We start from the raw sequence: 13997 nt of genomic DNA, 5'->3' as shown, positions 1-13997 counted from the left end.
CCAATGTAAACCATTCTATTTAAAAGATATGTTTTACCTATTTTGAGCTGTTAATTTCATTTTCCACGATGCTTTTAAAGTGATTGTCATGGCTTTGTACAAAGTTTCTCTGTGGAAGGCCAGGCCTTTTTCATTAACTGGTTCTTCCTTGTTTTATTGCTCTTTATTCCCTGTGGTAGGGATGAGGGAAATCACATCTTTTGACCTAGGATGTGGTATGGGGCATCGTATGCTCTTTGAGATGGTTTAGATATGTTTGTTTTTACACCCAAATGAACGTGTTGTGACAGATGGATTACTGTGCGCTTAAAATAATGTTCAAGAATTTTTAGGAAAAGAAACTGATTAAGGCAATAGATTCCAGTGACATGCAGACTGTAGTGATTAACTTCATAGACATTTGAAAAGAACTTCTGGATGCTCTCTGCAAGATGTTTAATTGAGATGTTGAACCTAGTGAGATAATTCAGATTCCTCTGTACTAGTTAGCAATGAATAACAGTGAAGTCTGTGTCCTTCTATTAGATCATTACTCACCATACCCTTGCTGAGGAGTGAAATTTGGAAATAAAACTGATTATTCCAGCTAATGAGTGCTGGGAAGGCCTAACACAAACCTGCATGAAAGTCTGGTGAGTGTGCTGGCATTGTATTTGTTTATTTAATTCTCCTGGGGTGTTGTCTGCTATGTTTTGCTGAAAGGGACGTGGCTGGACATCGGTAGGAGGCAGGCTGCCCGTTTACTTTGCCCTGTCTGCTGTCTTCTGGCTCAGATTGAAAAATCAGGAGTGGACACAAGTGGGGATTGCTAAACTGTTTTCAGGGAGAGAAAATGGTCCATGGGCAGGGAAGGTCAGTGACTTGGTAAGCAGCAATACCACAGCATAAGTACAAACTCAAGAGACTTGCAAAAAAGTATAGGGAGTGGAGCAAGTTCATCATGGATGGAACTAAAATGGAGGACACCTTACTTGAGGACACACTGAGTTCAGCAATATAAGTAATGCTATTTGACACTTCAAAGAAGAGATGCAATTATATTTCTGATTTTGAGATCATTCATTTGGAGGGATTTCAGTGTCAAAGTCTTGAATGAAACTTGTTTCCTGAAGACCTGAGAGTAGCTCAAAACTGAGCGTTCTTTAGGTCCATCATGAATAAAACCTTCTGAATGACCCTTTAAATGAATTGAGAACAGATTAATTTGAAACTGAATTGTGATTCTAATTTGACATTAAACCTGAACTGCAAATTGCAGATTTTTTTTTTCATAAACTAAAAGTTAAAGTAGGCATTTTTTGGTAAATCTGGGATTTTGATTCAGATACAAGTTTTCTCCTCAGTGAATGATACAGAATTTGATGTTTAGTTTCACTCTGCATTAGGATAGTTGCAATGGCATAAATGAAATTTATTCTAGTTTAAGGAGGAGTACTACATACTGGTCTGTACTTGTCTGTTCTAGGGGGAGGCAAAATTACATTTCAGGAAAATGTGTGCATAACCTAGAACAGAAAAAAACTATAAAATTTTCAAATTTGTCTATATACAAACAGATTTAGATGGCCTAAAGTAGCATATTTGAAATTAAGACTGATTTTTAGCAATTTAGTATGAAAATGGAACCCTGAAACCCATGACTCCTTATGTGATAGAGCCGAGTATGTTCACAAAAGCTCTAAAAGCATGAAGGTAAGGGCTATTTTTCAATTATAATAGGCCAAATACAAGTTTTGAGGTAAAAGCTGTCAGCTAGTTAACTCTTTCAAAATTCTTTGCCAACAGCATAAATATACAAAATAATAACAAACAACTGTGCCATTTCTTTCTCAGATGATTGCATAAAAGTATAAACCTTTCATGGTTCAGCATACAAATGTGTCTTTTGAAAGTGCTATGAGCAATGTCATTTGATCAAACATTTATAATTCTTTTCCTGAGTCATTTCCTATTTTAAGAATCCATGTTAATACGTTCCACTGATTAGTGAGGTCTGGTAAAAGATACCTAACAGGATAGGATTTTTTTTTTTTCTTCTAGCCATACATTTATTTCATAAAAAGAAGAAAAGCAGAGGTAAAGATTATAGACACAAATTTACATGAGTGGATGAAAGGGTACCTTTAACCTAAAGCCAGTCTGGGAAAATGAGCTGCTTGACATCTGGTTAGTAGGGCTGATCAAACAGTGCAGGCAAGGTAATATTTGTTTGAATGCAAATTACATTTGCCCCTTTACAATTTGATTAATCACTGTGATTGTAAGAATGTATTCTTGATCTCCAAATTCCTTGCTGAATAACTATTCATACATAACGGTGCTAATATTCAGTGGCAATATGGATTTGTGCAGAGATTTTACAAGAGTCAAGGGCTTTGTAGGAGAGAATAAATATAAGAAGACAAAGTAGCCTCTCTTTAGTGAAGACACACTGATGGGAAAAATAAGTTTTTTTTAACAACTTTGTAAGGTGCAGAATAAATTAAGAAAATAGCAAAATATTCAGAGATGAAAACTGAAAAATATATTCCAAAGATAAAATATCCAAATCTCCAGTTATTTCCCTATACTTCTGAATTTGTTTATATTCTGTGAAGATCTCTATTCTTAGAGGATAACATTACAGTAAATTCTATTTGTCCAAAGCAAAATATAGCAGTCAATTTTTCTTTGCTGATGTATTTAATGGAAAATTCATGTCCAGTTTCTTGTCTACTGTTATTCTAGTTTCTTTCACTATTAATGCTTTCCATGTTTTTCAGAAAAAATCCCAACTTAATTCTTGCTAAGTGCTTACTTCCTCCAAACAGTGTACCATACATATTTCACTGATAAATGATAAATAAACCCTTTCTCCTATAGTTGTAGCAATGAAAGGGAATAAAGATAACAGCAGTTTCAGTACTCAGCCTATGTTTGGCTGCTCTTTCCTGGATGTTCCATGATCCACTTTTCTCCCTTGCCTTCCTAATTTGATATTAAAATGATATCTAACTCCAGCAATTCTTTTGGTCATTCTTGTCCAATGTATGATGAAAAATGATCCTTTTGTTCATTATCAACTCAGCAAGAAAAATGGATGATCTTTGGGCAGTTACAGCAGAACTGCCATATAGTTTTCATTCAAGGACAGCCCAATACAAAAAAGTTGTGAAAAACTCATACCACACCTTAATTCCACTGAGGCAAACACATTAATTATCTGGGTTCTTCTCCAAATTGCATGACAGAGGGAAGCTAGGTACTCTGGTCATAACAAAGACTGCCTACTGCATCTTTTGTATCACCCTCTCTCTTCAGATTTCACCACGTCTTTCTGTTCACAACTGGGCTTGTGTGCACTCAGGTAAAAGAAGCATGAAGATTTACAAGATGCGTAAACAAACCCAAGATTTGAGAGGTCACACATGCAAGATGCATGTAAACCTGCAACAGGATCGATTGCTGCATCTGGAAGAAACAGAGTTACTTTCAGTGAGACTGTTTTTACTGATTCCATCTTTAGTGAGAATTCCTTCTAATTGGAGCAGTCTGCAGATTTTTTTTAAAGCTTGTTATATTTTTCTGTGCTTTTAAGAAAGCACAGAAAAATAGATTTGGCAATAGTCTCAGTATTACCTTCCCAAACACCAATTTGTTATTGCAAACTTACCCCTGTTTGATTTACTAATGCGATTCATTTATTGGCTTTGTGTCTGTGACATTTATAATTTACAGTCCTTCAGCAAGTTGGCAGATCTCATGAAAATATCACATTGAAGTCAGTTTGAATTAATTCATTAATTAAGGAATCTATCCTAATTTGATTTCTTTTCAACAATTGTCAGTGATAGTGTCTGCTGCCAGCTAATCTTGATTATTTAAAACAACAGAAAAAAAGGATAATGGCTAGCTAGCTAAGTAGAACTGCATTGCTTAAGGCTTGCAGCTGATCTTACAGCTAATAATATGAGCGTGTTGCAATTAGTTCTGATATGATGTTCAGATTGCATTTGCTTGATAAGGAAAAAAAAAGGCATCAGAGATTTGGCTATATAGGCTGTTAGTCATTATGCAGGTGTTGGGAATGGTTCTTTTAAATCAAGTATTCAGGTTCTGCATTGGGATTTATATAATGTGATCTTTGATTATATATGGACAAATCAAGCATGCTGAAGGCTCAAGACTGTCATGTCAGGAACAAATCCCAAGACAGCTGAAAAAGTATGATTTTGATTTAGCAGAATAAAATATTCAAATCCCAAAGCCTATATGTCTTTGAATATTTTTAGTGTTTAAGACTCTGATTAGCCTTACATTTTCCTTTGCCAATTAGTAGTTTCCTTTGTTCAGAAAAGACTGTTCTCCTTTTCTTCCCTTTATGATATTGTTTTCTCCAATCAAAGAGTTAGGATGTTTAAATATTCAAGAACAAAAATATATTCTCCAGACTTATATAGAATTACATGTTCTCTGGAATAATATACATGCAGGGCTGGTTTCTGCTCATGATAAATTAGTGTAATTTTGGAATGGCTTAATAAGAATAAATTATATTCAAATAGGAAGCAGCAGAACTTTTAGTAGCATTGCTCCCTCTCCCACTACCTATCGACCCCAAAACAAAGCAAAATACATGAATAATTTTATTGGGACAGGCTTCTGTTTATCCAACAACATTTTTTACACTGTGCAAACATTACCTTTTAGGTGTTTGTATAATTACATGGTGTCTGCTAGCGCTATCTTAGATGTAGACACCATTATCCACAGCTTACCCTTTCTAAAGAAAAGTCCTGGAAACTGAACTGTCTCATCTAAATTTGCTATGACTATACAAATTGCCATCACTTTAAAAAAAAAGAAATAATGCCAGTGAACCAAAAAGTTATATATGAAAAAATACTTCATGTCTAGATTTAAGCTGAAGAAAATTCAACTCAAATTTTATCACTATCTATATACTAAATAGTTTTTGCTTTATAAAACATTCATGCTGTACCATCTTTTTTCTTTTTCTTTACACAGAATTCCACATTACCAAACACAAATATTTTTGCAATGTTCTTTCACTGTCTTCCTCTGGCCAAACAAGATCATGAATTCCTCTTGGCACAGCATGCAGCTAGCACAGAGGTTTCAGTTATTCAACAAGAGCAGCTCCTGCCCACTCTTATTGAACCATTCCCAAGTTTAAAAACTGAAGACATATTTTGCTTAATCAGACTCTCAAAGTAAATTATATGATTTCTTTTTCTACTAATCTACTTTTTATGCTCTTCTTATCTCTATTTGTCCATGCTGAATTCTGAAGGTATTCTGAAGTTAATTCTAAAATTAGCTTCTAGGAATGGATTCACTATCATACAGTTTAGCCTTATATGCAAATTATAAGTTAAATGCAGTGCTTTGGCTAATATTCCCAGATTTTGCTGCCTAAATTATCTCACCTGCATTCAAATTTGACTCCAAGTTTTGTCTCATGCAGAGGGAAGGACCACTTGACTTTATGTTCAGGATCAAACTCTTTTTCTCTTGCAATAATGTTAATAAAATGAAAATAATACAAACAAAAAATATCTTTATTATAGTGTAACTGACCATAGTGAGCCATTGCCCTTTTATTGAGGCTTGGAACGTACAGTTACCAAGGGATAGTCTTATCTTAAAGTATCTCACACAGCATATTTTGGGAAGCTACTGTGAGATTTAGGGAGCTCAGTACCCATCTTGATCACTGCAGGTATGTCTGCATTTCAGGTCCTTGGAAACTCCTAGCTGACCACTTCTTTTAATAGTCATTGCTTGTCTGCTAAAACTGATAATGCTCCTTAGTTCGTGCTGGTAATGTGCTGTTATGTAGGGCCATCTTTATCACTTAATTCTATTTGTTCTCTCAGACCTGCATTTCCTCTCCCATAATCAATATGATTGTATGTTACCAGCTTGAAGACGTAGCATTTGCAGTGTATGATTATATTCTTCAGCATAATGCTGATACTGTCAGTGTTTACCTTTTAAGTTTGTTTGTTTGTTTGTTTTTCTTTCTGGCATGTAATTTTCTAAAACTGTAGCTTGGTTCTTCTTAGAAGAAGAACAAAGAAGACGACTATTAAACTTCTGCTTAGTTTAATATTCTCTCTAGTGTGTGACTTATAACTTTCTTTCCACAACTCGTCAATAGTTTTATCATAACACATTTCTGTAATTCTCTCAAAGGTAAATGAAGAAAAGTTTCATGAAGTTTTGCTTTAGTTATCTTAGATGAGAAAATCTTGTGGGATTTAAATGTTATTTACTGCACTGTTGCTTATTTTCAATTTTATTCTATTGCTTCTTAGTAGCTTTTGTCTGTAGCATTTTATGTATCCCTACCTGTGCACACAGCTCTGTAAAGACACTAATTAGTTGAAGCATATGTTTAGCCATAAATCTCTTGCCATGTTTGGGGCAGGGGGGAAACCAATGAAAAACCTGTCTCTATTGACTAGTAGTTTGAGAATTTAATCTGTTTACTCACAGAATTGTACCGCTATGAAGACACTCAATTGTCTCAAGAGATACTGACCTGCTTGTCATCTTGGGCAGTTCTAGGAGGCTGCAATATTATTCATGAGAGATATCCAGCTGTTGCAACTCCTACCTCACAGTATCAAAATCTTAGTAGCACACTGTTTAAATGAGGAAAGGGGAAATAAAGCTTTCATGACAGAGAAAAAGTCCTAGTATGCCACTAAGATTGTATACGTTCAAGCTGGTATAAATCCAGAATGTAGAAGGGAAATGAGTGCTGATATAATCATTTGAAGTTTTGAGATCTCCTCTGGCATACTAGCACATGTAGCTCAATGAAGTATTATGTGTAGAGCAATTACCATGTCAGAGTCATTAAAAGAAATCTTCAAATTAAGGCTTCTACTTCTTTCAACAGAAGAATTAAATCTTCCAGCATTAGTAACATGACAGTTACCTTCATATGCTTTTAAAGAGGATCTTTTATTTGGAGAAAGGAAAGGGTTATAAAATATACGGATTTAAAACAAGACATACTGCAACAATTATTGAATCAGGAAAAAAAATGAAAGGAACCGTTTAAGATAGGTACTGTTAAAGATAGAACACTAAGAAGAACTGACTAAGGATGTAAGATATTTTTTGAAACAATGATTGGTGAACTGAGGTCCCAGAAATGGAGTGTTGAAAAGATTAGGAAAAGACTTTTTAAAAGAGAGTAGGAATGAGAACTTCAAACTGATTTAAACAGTATGGATGATGAATGTATGTGAATTTGCTCTCTACGTTTCATTCTCTGAGTCTTCATCTCTCGAGGAAGACTTAACACCTTACCACCAGTAATAATAACAACTGTTTTCTTACAATCTGCATTTTGAATTTCTGTACTTGCCCTCCCCCCTTTTCTTTTTCTTCAAGTCTTTTGGCTTTTGGAGTGACAATGTTGCTGAACAAGAAAAAATAATGACTTTAACATCTGACAATTTCATTTTAGGCAAATACAGCAGAATTTAAATAGGAGGAAACCAATGGTGTTATCTATAACAAAAAGCTTTTTTGAAATCTCTAATCCCCTTATGAAAGTTACTTTATTCTTGAATCTTCTCTTTTGGTATGCTTGTTAAGTCTATGATTATGGGAATATATCCATGAAAATTTCACTTAAGAATTGTCTAGGGCTGAAATATAGCTACTGCATTAAATAGCCTGCATCATCTTGAAATAATTATAGGGCTACCTAATACCCTCATTTTAGCTGATCTGGTTTCAAATCTGATTACAGCTAACAGAAATGTGACCAGTTTGCAGAGGCTATAGAATATACTATTTGAAAGGAAGTCATGTAATTAATCTGAAATTTTACATAGTTGTCAATGCTCCTGGTATCTTCATCCTACATAGTGTATTGATCACCAGTCAGATAAAACAAACATTTTATTCCATGAATTTGTTCAAGAAGTTTGTATGGAATTCAAACTCACAATGCTTAAGAATATGTCTTTCCAGATGAGAATTCTACTTGCATTGTGGGTTTATGTAATCCTGTCACTGGTTAATGGATGCATCTTTCCCCAGAGCAGTTGATTTGTGCATTTGTCTACTTTATACATCAAATATGTGTTTGACCTACTGCATTTTAGAAGGGCTTCACAAGTCCACCTAAAAGGTTTCTGTGACTTTTTTTTTGGCAAGTTTCCACTATTTTTGTTATTGTGAGAGTAGTCCAGGTTTGATTATTCTCTGTCTATCTGTCCCTCAAAAAAATAATAAAAAAAATACCCCCCCTTCAAACTACCAAAAAGATTGACAAGACATTGTCTACCAAGACATTGAACATTATATGCAGTGATAGTGAAAGTGTAAAAATGCGTAGTTGCATCTGAATTGAAGGATGCAAGATTAACATTTTGTTTTAAAGATAGGCTAAGTTAGAATTGCTCTTTGTGCTGGGTTCTGAATTTTTAACCTAATTCTCATGAAAACTCTATTTCCTCCAGATGACAGGAAATGTTTTCCCTCACATTCTGTTTTTCAGTGAAGCAAAGAAATTGCAAGAGGAGAAGAAAGGATCTTTCAAACAGCTAAGATCTGAAACACATAGTGCTTTAAAAATCAATTCAGCAACCTTAAATGTTGGATTTGTGTGTGAGGAACTAGCGGAAACAGTTCTGTAGGGAGCAAAAAATACCGGATAATGATTTCTGAACCAGATATCATAGAATCATAGAATAGTTTGGGTTGGAAGGGACCTTGAAGATCATCTAGTTCCAACTCCCCTGCCATGGCCAGGGACACCTTCCACTGGACCGGGTTGTCAAAGTCCCATCCAGCCTGGCTTTGAACACTTCCAGTGATGAGGCATCCACAGCTTCTCTAGGCAACCTCTATCAGTGTTTCAAGACCCTCAGAGTAACGAATTTCTACCTACTAGCTAATCTAAATCTACCCTCTTCCAGTTTAGAATTGTTACCCCTTGTCCTGTCACTACACTTCCTGATAAAGAGTCCCTCCCCATCTTTCCTGTAGGCCCCCTTTAGGTACTGGAAGGCTGCTACAAGGTCTCCCTGGAGCCTTCTCTTCTCCAGGCCAAACAACCCCAACTCTCTCAGCCTGTCTTCATAGGAGAGGTGCTCCAGCCCTCTGATCATCCTCTTGGCTCTCATCTGGACTTGTTCCAATAGGCCCATGTTCTTTTTATGTTGGGGGCTCCAGAGCTGAATTCAGTACTCCAGGTGGGGTCTCAAAAGAGCAGAGTAGAGGGAGAGAATCACCTCCCTTGACCTGCTGGCCCCACTTCTTTTGATGCAGCACAGGACATGATTGGCTTTCAAATTGACATTGCTGGATCATGTTGAGTTTCTCATCAACCAACTCCTGCACGTTCTTCTTCTCAGTGTGGCTCTTTATCCGTTTTCCACCCATCCTGTATTTGTGCTTGGGATTGCCCCAGCCCATGTGCAGGACCCTGCATTTGGCCTTGTTGAGCTGCATGAGTTTTGCATGGACCCACCTCTCAAGCTTGTCAAGGTCCATCTGGATGGCATCCCTTCCCTCCAGTGTGTTGACCACTCCAGACAGCTTGGTGTTGTTGGGAAACTTGCTGAGGGTGCAACCAATCCCACTGTCCGTGTCGCCAACAAAGATGTGCTGGTCCCAATACCAGTTCCTGAGGAAATCCACTCATCACTGGTCACCACTGGGACATTGAGACATTGACTGCAACTCTTTGAGTGCAGCCATCCAGCTAGTTCCTTATCCACCAAGTGGTCCATTTGTCATATCCATGTCTCTCCAATTTAGAGGCAAGAATATTGTGCTTGACTGTGTCAAATACTTTGCACAAGTCCAGGTAGGTAACATCAGCTTCTCTTCCCTTATCCACCAGTGCTGGAATACCATTGTAGAAAGCTACCAAATTTGTCAAGCCTGATTTGCCCTTAGTGAAGCCATGTTGGCTGTCATCAGTCACCTCTTTATTTTCCATGTGCCATAGCAGATTTTCCGGGGGGATCTGCTCCTTGACCTTGCTGGGCACAGAGGTGAGAATGACCAGCTTGTAGTTTCCAAGGTCTTCCTTTTTGCCCTTTTTTTGAAAATGGGGGTTACATTTCCCCTTTTCCAGTCAGCAGGAACTTCACCCGACTGCCATGACTTCTCAAATATGATGGATAGTGCCTTAACAATTTTATCAGCCAGTTCCCTTGGGACCTGTGGATTAATCTCATCAGATCTCATGGATTTTTGCACCTTCAGGTTCCTTAAATGGTCTCGTACTTGATCTTCACCTACAGTGGGTAGTTCTTCATTCTCCCAGTCCCTGCCTTTGCCTTCTGTGTCTTGGTAGTGTAGCTAGAACACTGGCTGGTGAAGACTGAGGGAAAAAACTTGTTGAGCCCCTAAGCCTTCTCCATATCCTGGGTAACAAGATCTCCCATTTTCTTCTGGAGAAACCCCACATTTTCCCTAGTCTTCCTTTTATCGGTGATGTACCTGTAGAAGCTTCTCTTGTTGACCTTGATATCCCTGGCCAGATTTAATTCTATCACGGCTTTAACTTTCTTAACATGATATTTCTTTATATAACATGACATTTGGATAACAAGTACAAAAATGGACTCAAACAAATGACTAAGAAGCATGAGGTGAGCTCAGAAACAGGAGAGCTTTGGTAAGGAAAAGGAGCAGATTGACAATTGGGCAAGATGGAGAGTTGGGATAAGGTTCCTTTGTTTGCCTATGTATGTGTAATGCTGCTACTTGATAAGAGAATTAAAACAGTAAAAGATAACATAAACTTGCATTAAAAATAGTATATTGAAACTACAAGAAAACAGCCTTTTCTACAGACTTCCTTCCTATGGAAAAGGAACTCAAACATTTTGATCATTGTTGATGCATTCAACAAGACAGGACGTCTTGTTGCAAACCACAAAACAATTCAAAGGTCTTTTCCACAGAGTTATTTGGATTGTTTTATACTGATATGTGGTCTCTTATGGGAACAGCTCCTACAGGCTTACATGTGTGACAGAGTTCTTGGTTTTGTGCTAAGGAAGTAACAACAAAAAACTTACCATTGCATCTGGCACTGCATGTCACCCCTGGTGCCTCAAAAGTAAGACTACCAGGAATGTCTGTGGAAAGTTTATAAACTTCCCTTGTTTTGCAAATACATAGTCCCCCCACTTATGAAATAAGGTGACTCAATAGAATAATGGGAGGAAGCAAACTGAAATTTATTCTTTACAGAGCTGCTTACTCACCAGTACAACTATTCTGTTACTTCTTGAAAGCACTAAATTTTTGTTAAAAATTATGAAATCATTTAGCATATCAGTGCTTTTCTGTGATTCTCATATATCAAAGGTGTTAATCTCTGGGAGTAGATTCTTATGTACTTTATTAGTTGTACTCTAACAGATTTCATTAGAGATGAATTTTCATCTTCATTAGTAGTGTATCTATGGCAAACATAATAGAGAAAAAGCATTTTAAATAAGCCTCTGTATATTACAGAAAAATGGCATTGGACACCATAAATTTCCTTGAGTGCCTTCAAAATTCAAGTATTTTATGTATATTAGTGCTAGTTATTTGCAGTCTCTCTTATAAATCTTTTTCTAGAAAGAGTCAGATATTTGATCACAAACAGAAGTGCACATCGTGCAAATTTAAAAAAAAAACCAATGAAATAGTAGTTTAGCCAGACATTAATATTCACAAGGATGTATCTCGCAATTAAATTTTTAGAAGGAAAAGAAGTTGAAACTTTTTAAACCCTTAATTAATTTCATTAAAGTCAATGCTATGTTTTGATTATCTTCTCACAATATTTTATTTCATTTATTGGTATTTATTAGGTCATGGTAGTATTTTACAGGAAGTATTTTATGTTAGAACATTTTGAAGAGGTGTTAAGTATTGTTCTATAAGAAATTTAAAAATTAGGACATTTTATTCAAGTGTTTATTAAACCACGTTTGAAATGCTTGTTTTTCCAATTGAATGGAAACAGTAAATATAAAACCAACTCCCTTAACTGTGATTTGAAGTGAAGTTCAACATTACAATTAAGTTCCCATCAGTAATCTAATCATCATTGTGTTCTGTGCTGTTACGAGTCAGATACTTTTGAATATTAAATCTTGTTTCTGATCTGTGGTGGATCTTTTTTGTTTGTTTGTTCTATCATGCTCATTGCTACAACCTTGTCTTTTGATTTTTATAAATTATTCATTTATATGAATTCTATGAATAGGGTTGATGAATATGAAGGGCAGGTAACTCAAGAATGATGCATTTTTCTAAATCTTTGAAATTTATAATTGGTACTCACTAATAATTTTTGTTTCTTTTGAAATATGTGTGCTTTTTACTATAAATAAAACTTAATTACACTTATTAGTCAATTATTAAACTACATTATGTTTAAATTGTAAGCAGTATAACATTTATACATATATATTTTTTAAAAGTCATGAGAAATTGTACAATAGAAAAACTAAGAAAATGTAATCAGTATCCTATGCAGAGAGTCAAGGAGCAGAAATCTTTTCAATGGGTTGAAAAGAGGTATTTCAGTATTAACATACACGTTTCATTTTACTTAGCTTATTCTTACAGCATCTGTCAAAACTTACACATTTGAAAGCATTCATCTAGAGAGAAGTATGTATCCATGTAATTGCCTGTCAGGCTGAGTAATTTGTTTAATGGCCAGGGCTAAAAGATTCTCAATTAATTGTTTTGAAGATTAGAAGAATCTGTTACGTGTAACAAAACGCATGTTTGGGGCTAGACATCATCTCAAAACCAATCTGAATTTGTAATATCTATAAAAAGTAGCACCAATCATTCAGACCTGAAATCCAAATTCTGAAATTATATCTGCCTTGATCAAATGTTTCCAGATGAAGACAATAAAAGATTGTCTGTCAAATAAATAAATAAGACTGTGTTCTTTTCATGTCTGTCATTATCCACACCACTGATTCTTTTGACTCTTGTAGCAGGAGGAGTCTGAACTCCTGGAGGACCGATTCTGTTTCCGATGCCGAATCAAGCCTGGCCTCAGAGCAGGCATTCATCCAGTTGCTCAGCCCTTTGGCAGCTCAGTTGCAGATAGGTTAGACAAAGCTGGCTGGTGCCAGGGAGGGAAAGCAGGAACCCCCTTCTTGGGTGCTCTGACAGGTTGGTAGGATAGGCTGTCTCTGCTGGCATATACTATCACTGCAGAAACTGCAACTTTTATTCATTATTGAGAAGGAGGAAAAAAAAACAAGCAAGATGATAGATTTTTTTCAGGTCTGATCCTCTAATAAAGAGAAGAAGCAGTGATGCACAAATAGTTTTTAGTTGTTAATAGATAATTTGTGATGCGTATTACTGAAAACTTGACTTAACATACTACCAAAACGGGGAATTTTAATATGCAGTTTAAAAAAACGTATTTGGCTAAGGATGCACTGCTAATATCAAAATGTTGATTGCAGTATTTCTCAGTTATTTTCTGGGGGAAAGAGAACCTTATATTTCTTTGTGCTCATAAGCTAATTCTGCTGTGTAAAAGGCTGTTGTGTTAGGAATAGGGTGATGCAATTACCAACGTGTGGCAAGCTGACAACACTCAGACATTTTACGTTGGCATGTAATCTTGGCTGTGTGAATTTCTTTTCATAGTCTGCATCAAAGGGTCTCTGTTTGTGGATTGAGGAGGAAAAGATCTGAGTTTAGCAGGAACTTCAGAAAAGGCGTGTAACATTTTTTAAACAGAAATAATTTTACATGCAAATGTTTTGAGAAAAGGAGTTAGAATTAGGTAAAAGGGATGGGGGACTGGAATGGATGAGAGTTGTTGAAGACAGCTGTGAGGCTGTTGAAGACAGCCCATGCACGCAGCATGGGAAATAAACAGGAGGAGCTGGAGGCCATTGTACAGCAAGGAAACTATGATATAGTTGCCATCACAGAAACGTGGTGGGAGGACACACACAAGTGGAGTGCTG

The sequence above is a fragment of the Vanellus vanellus genome, assembly GCF_965231255.1.
Source record: "Vanellus vanellus genome assembly, chromosome: 2".
Lineage (NCBI taxonomy): Eukaryota > Metazoa > Chordata > Aves > Charadriiformes > Charadriidae > Vanellus > Vanellus vanellus.
This window is presented reverse-complemented; position numbering follows the sequence as displayed.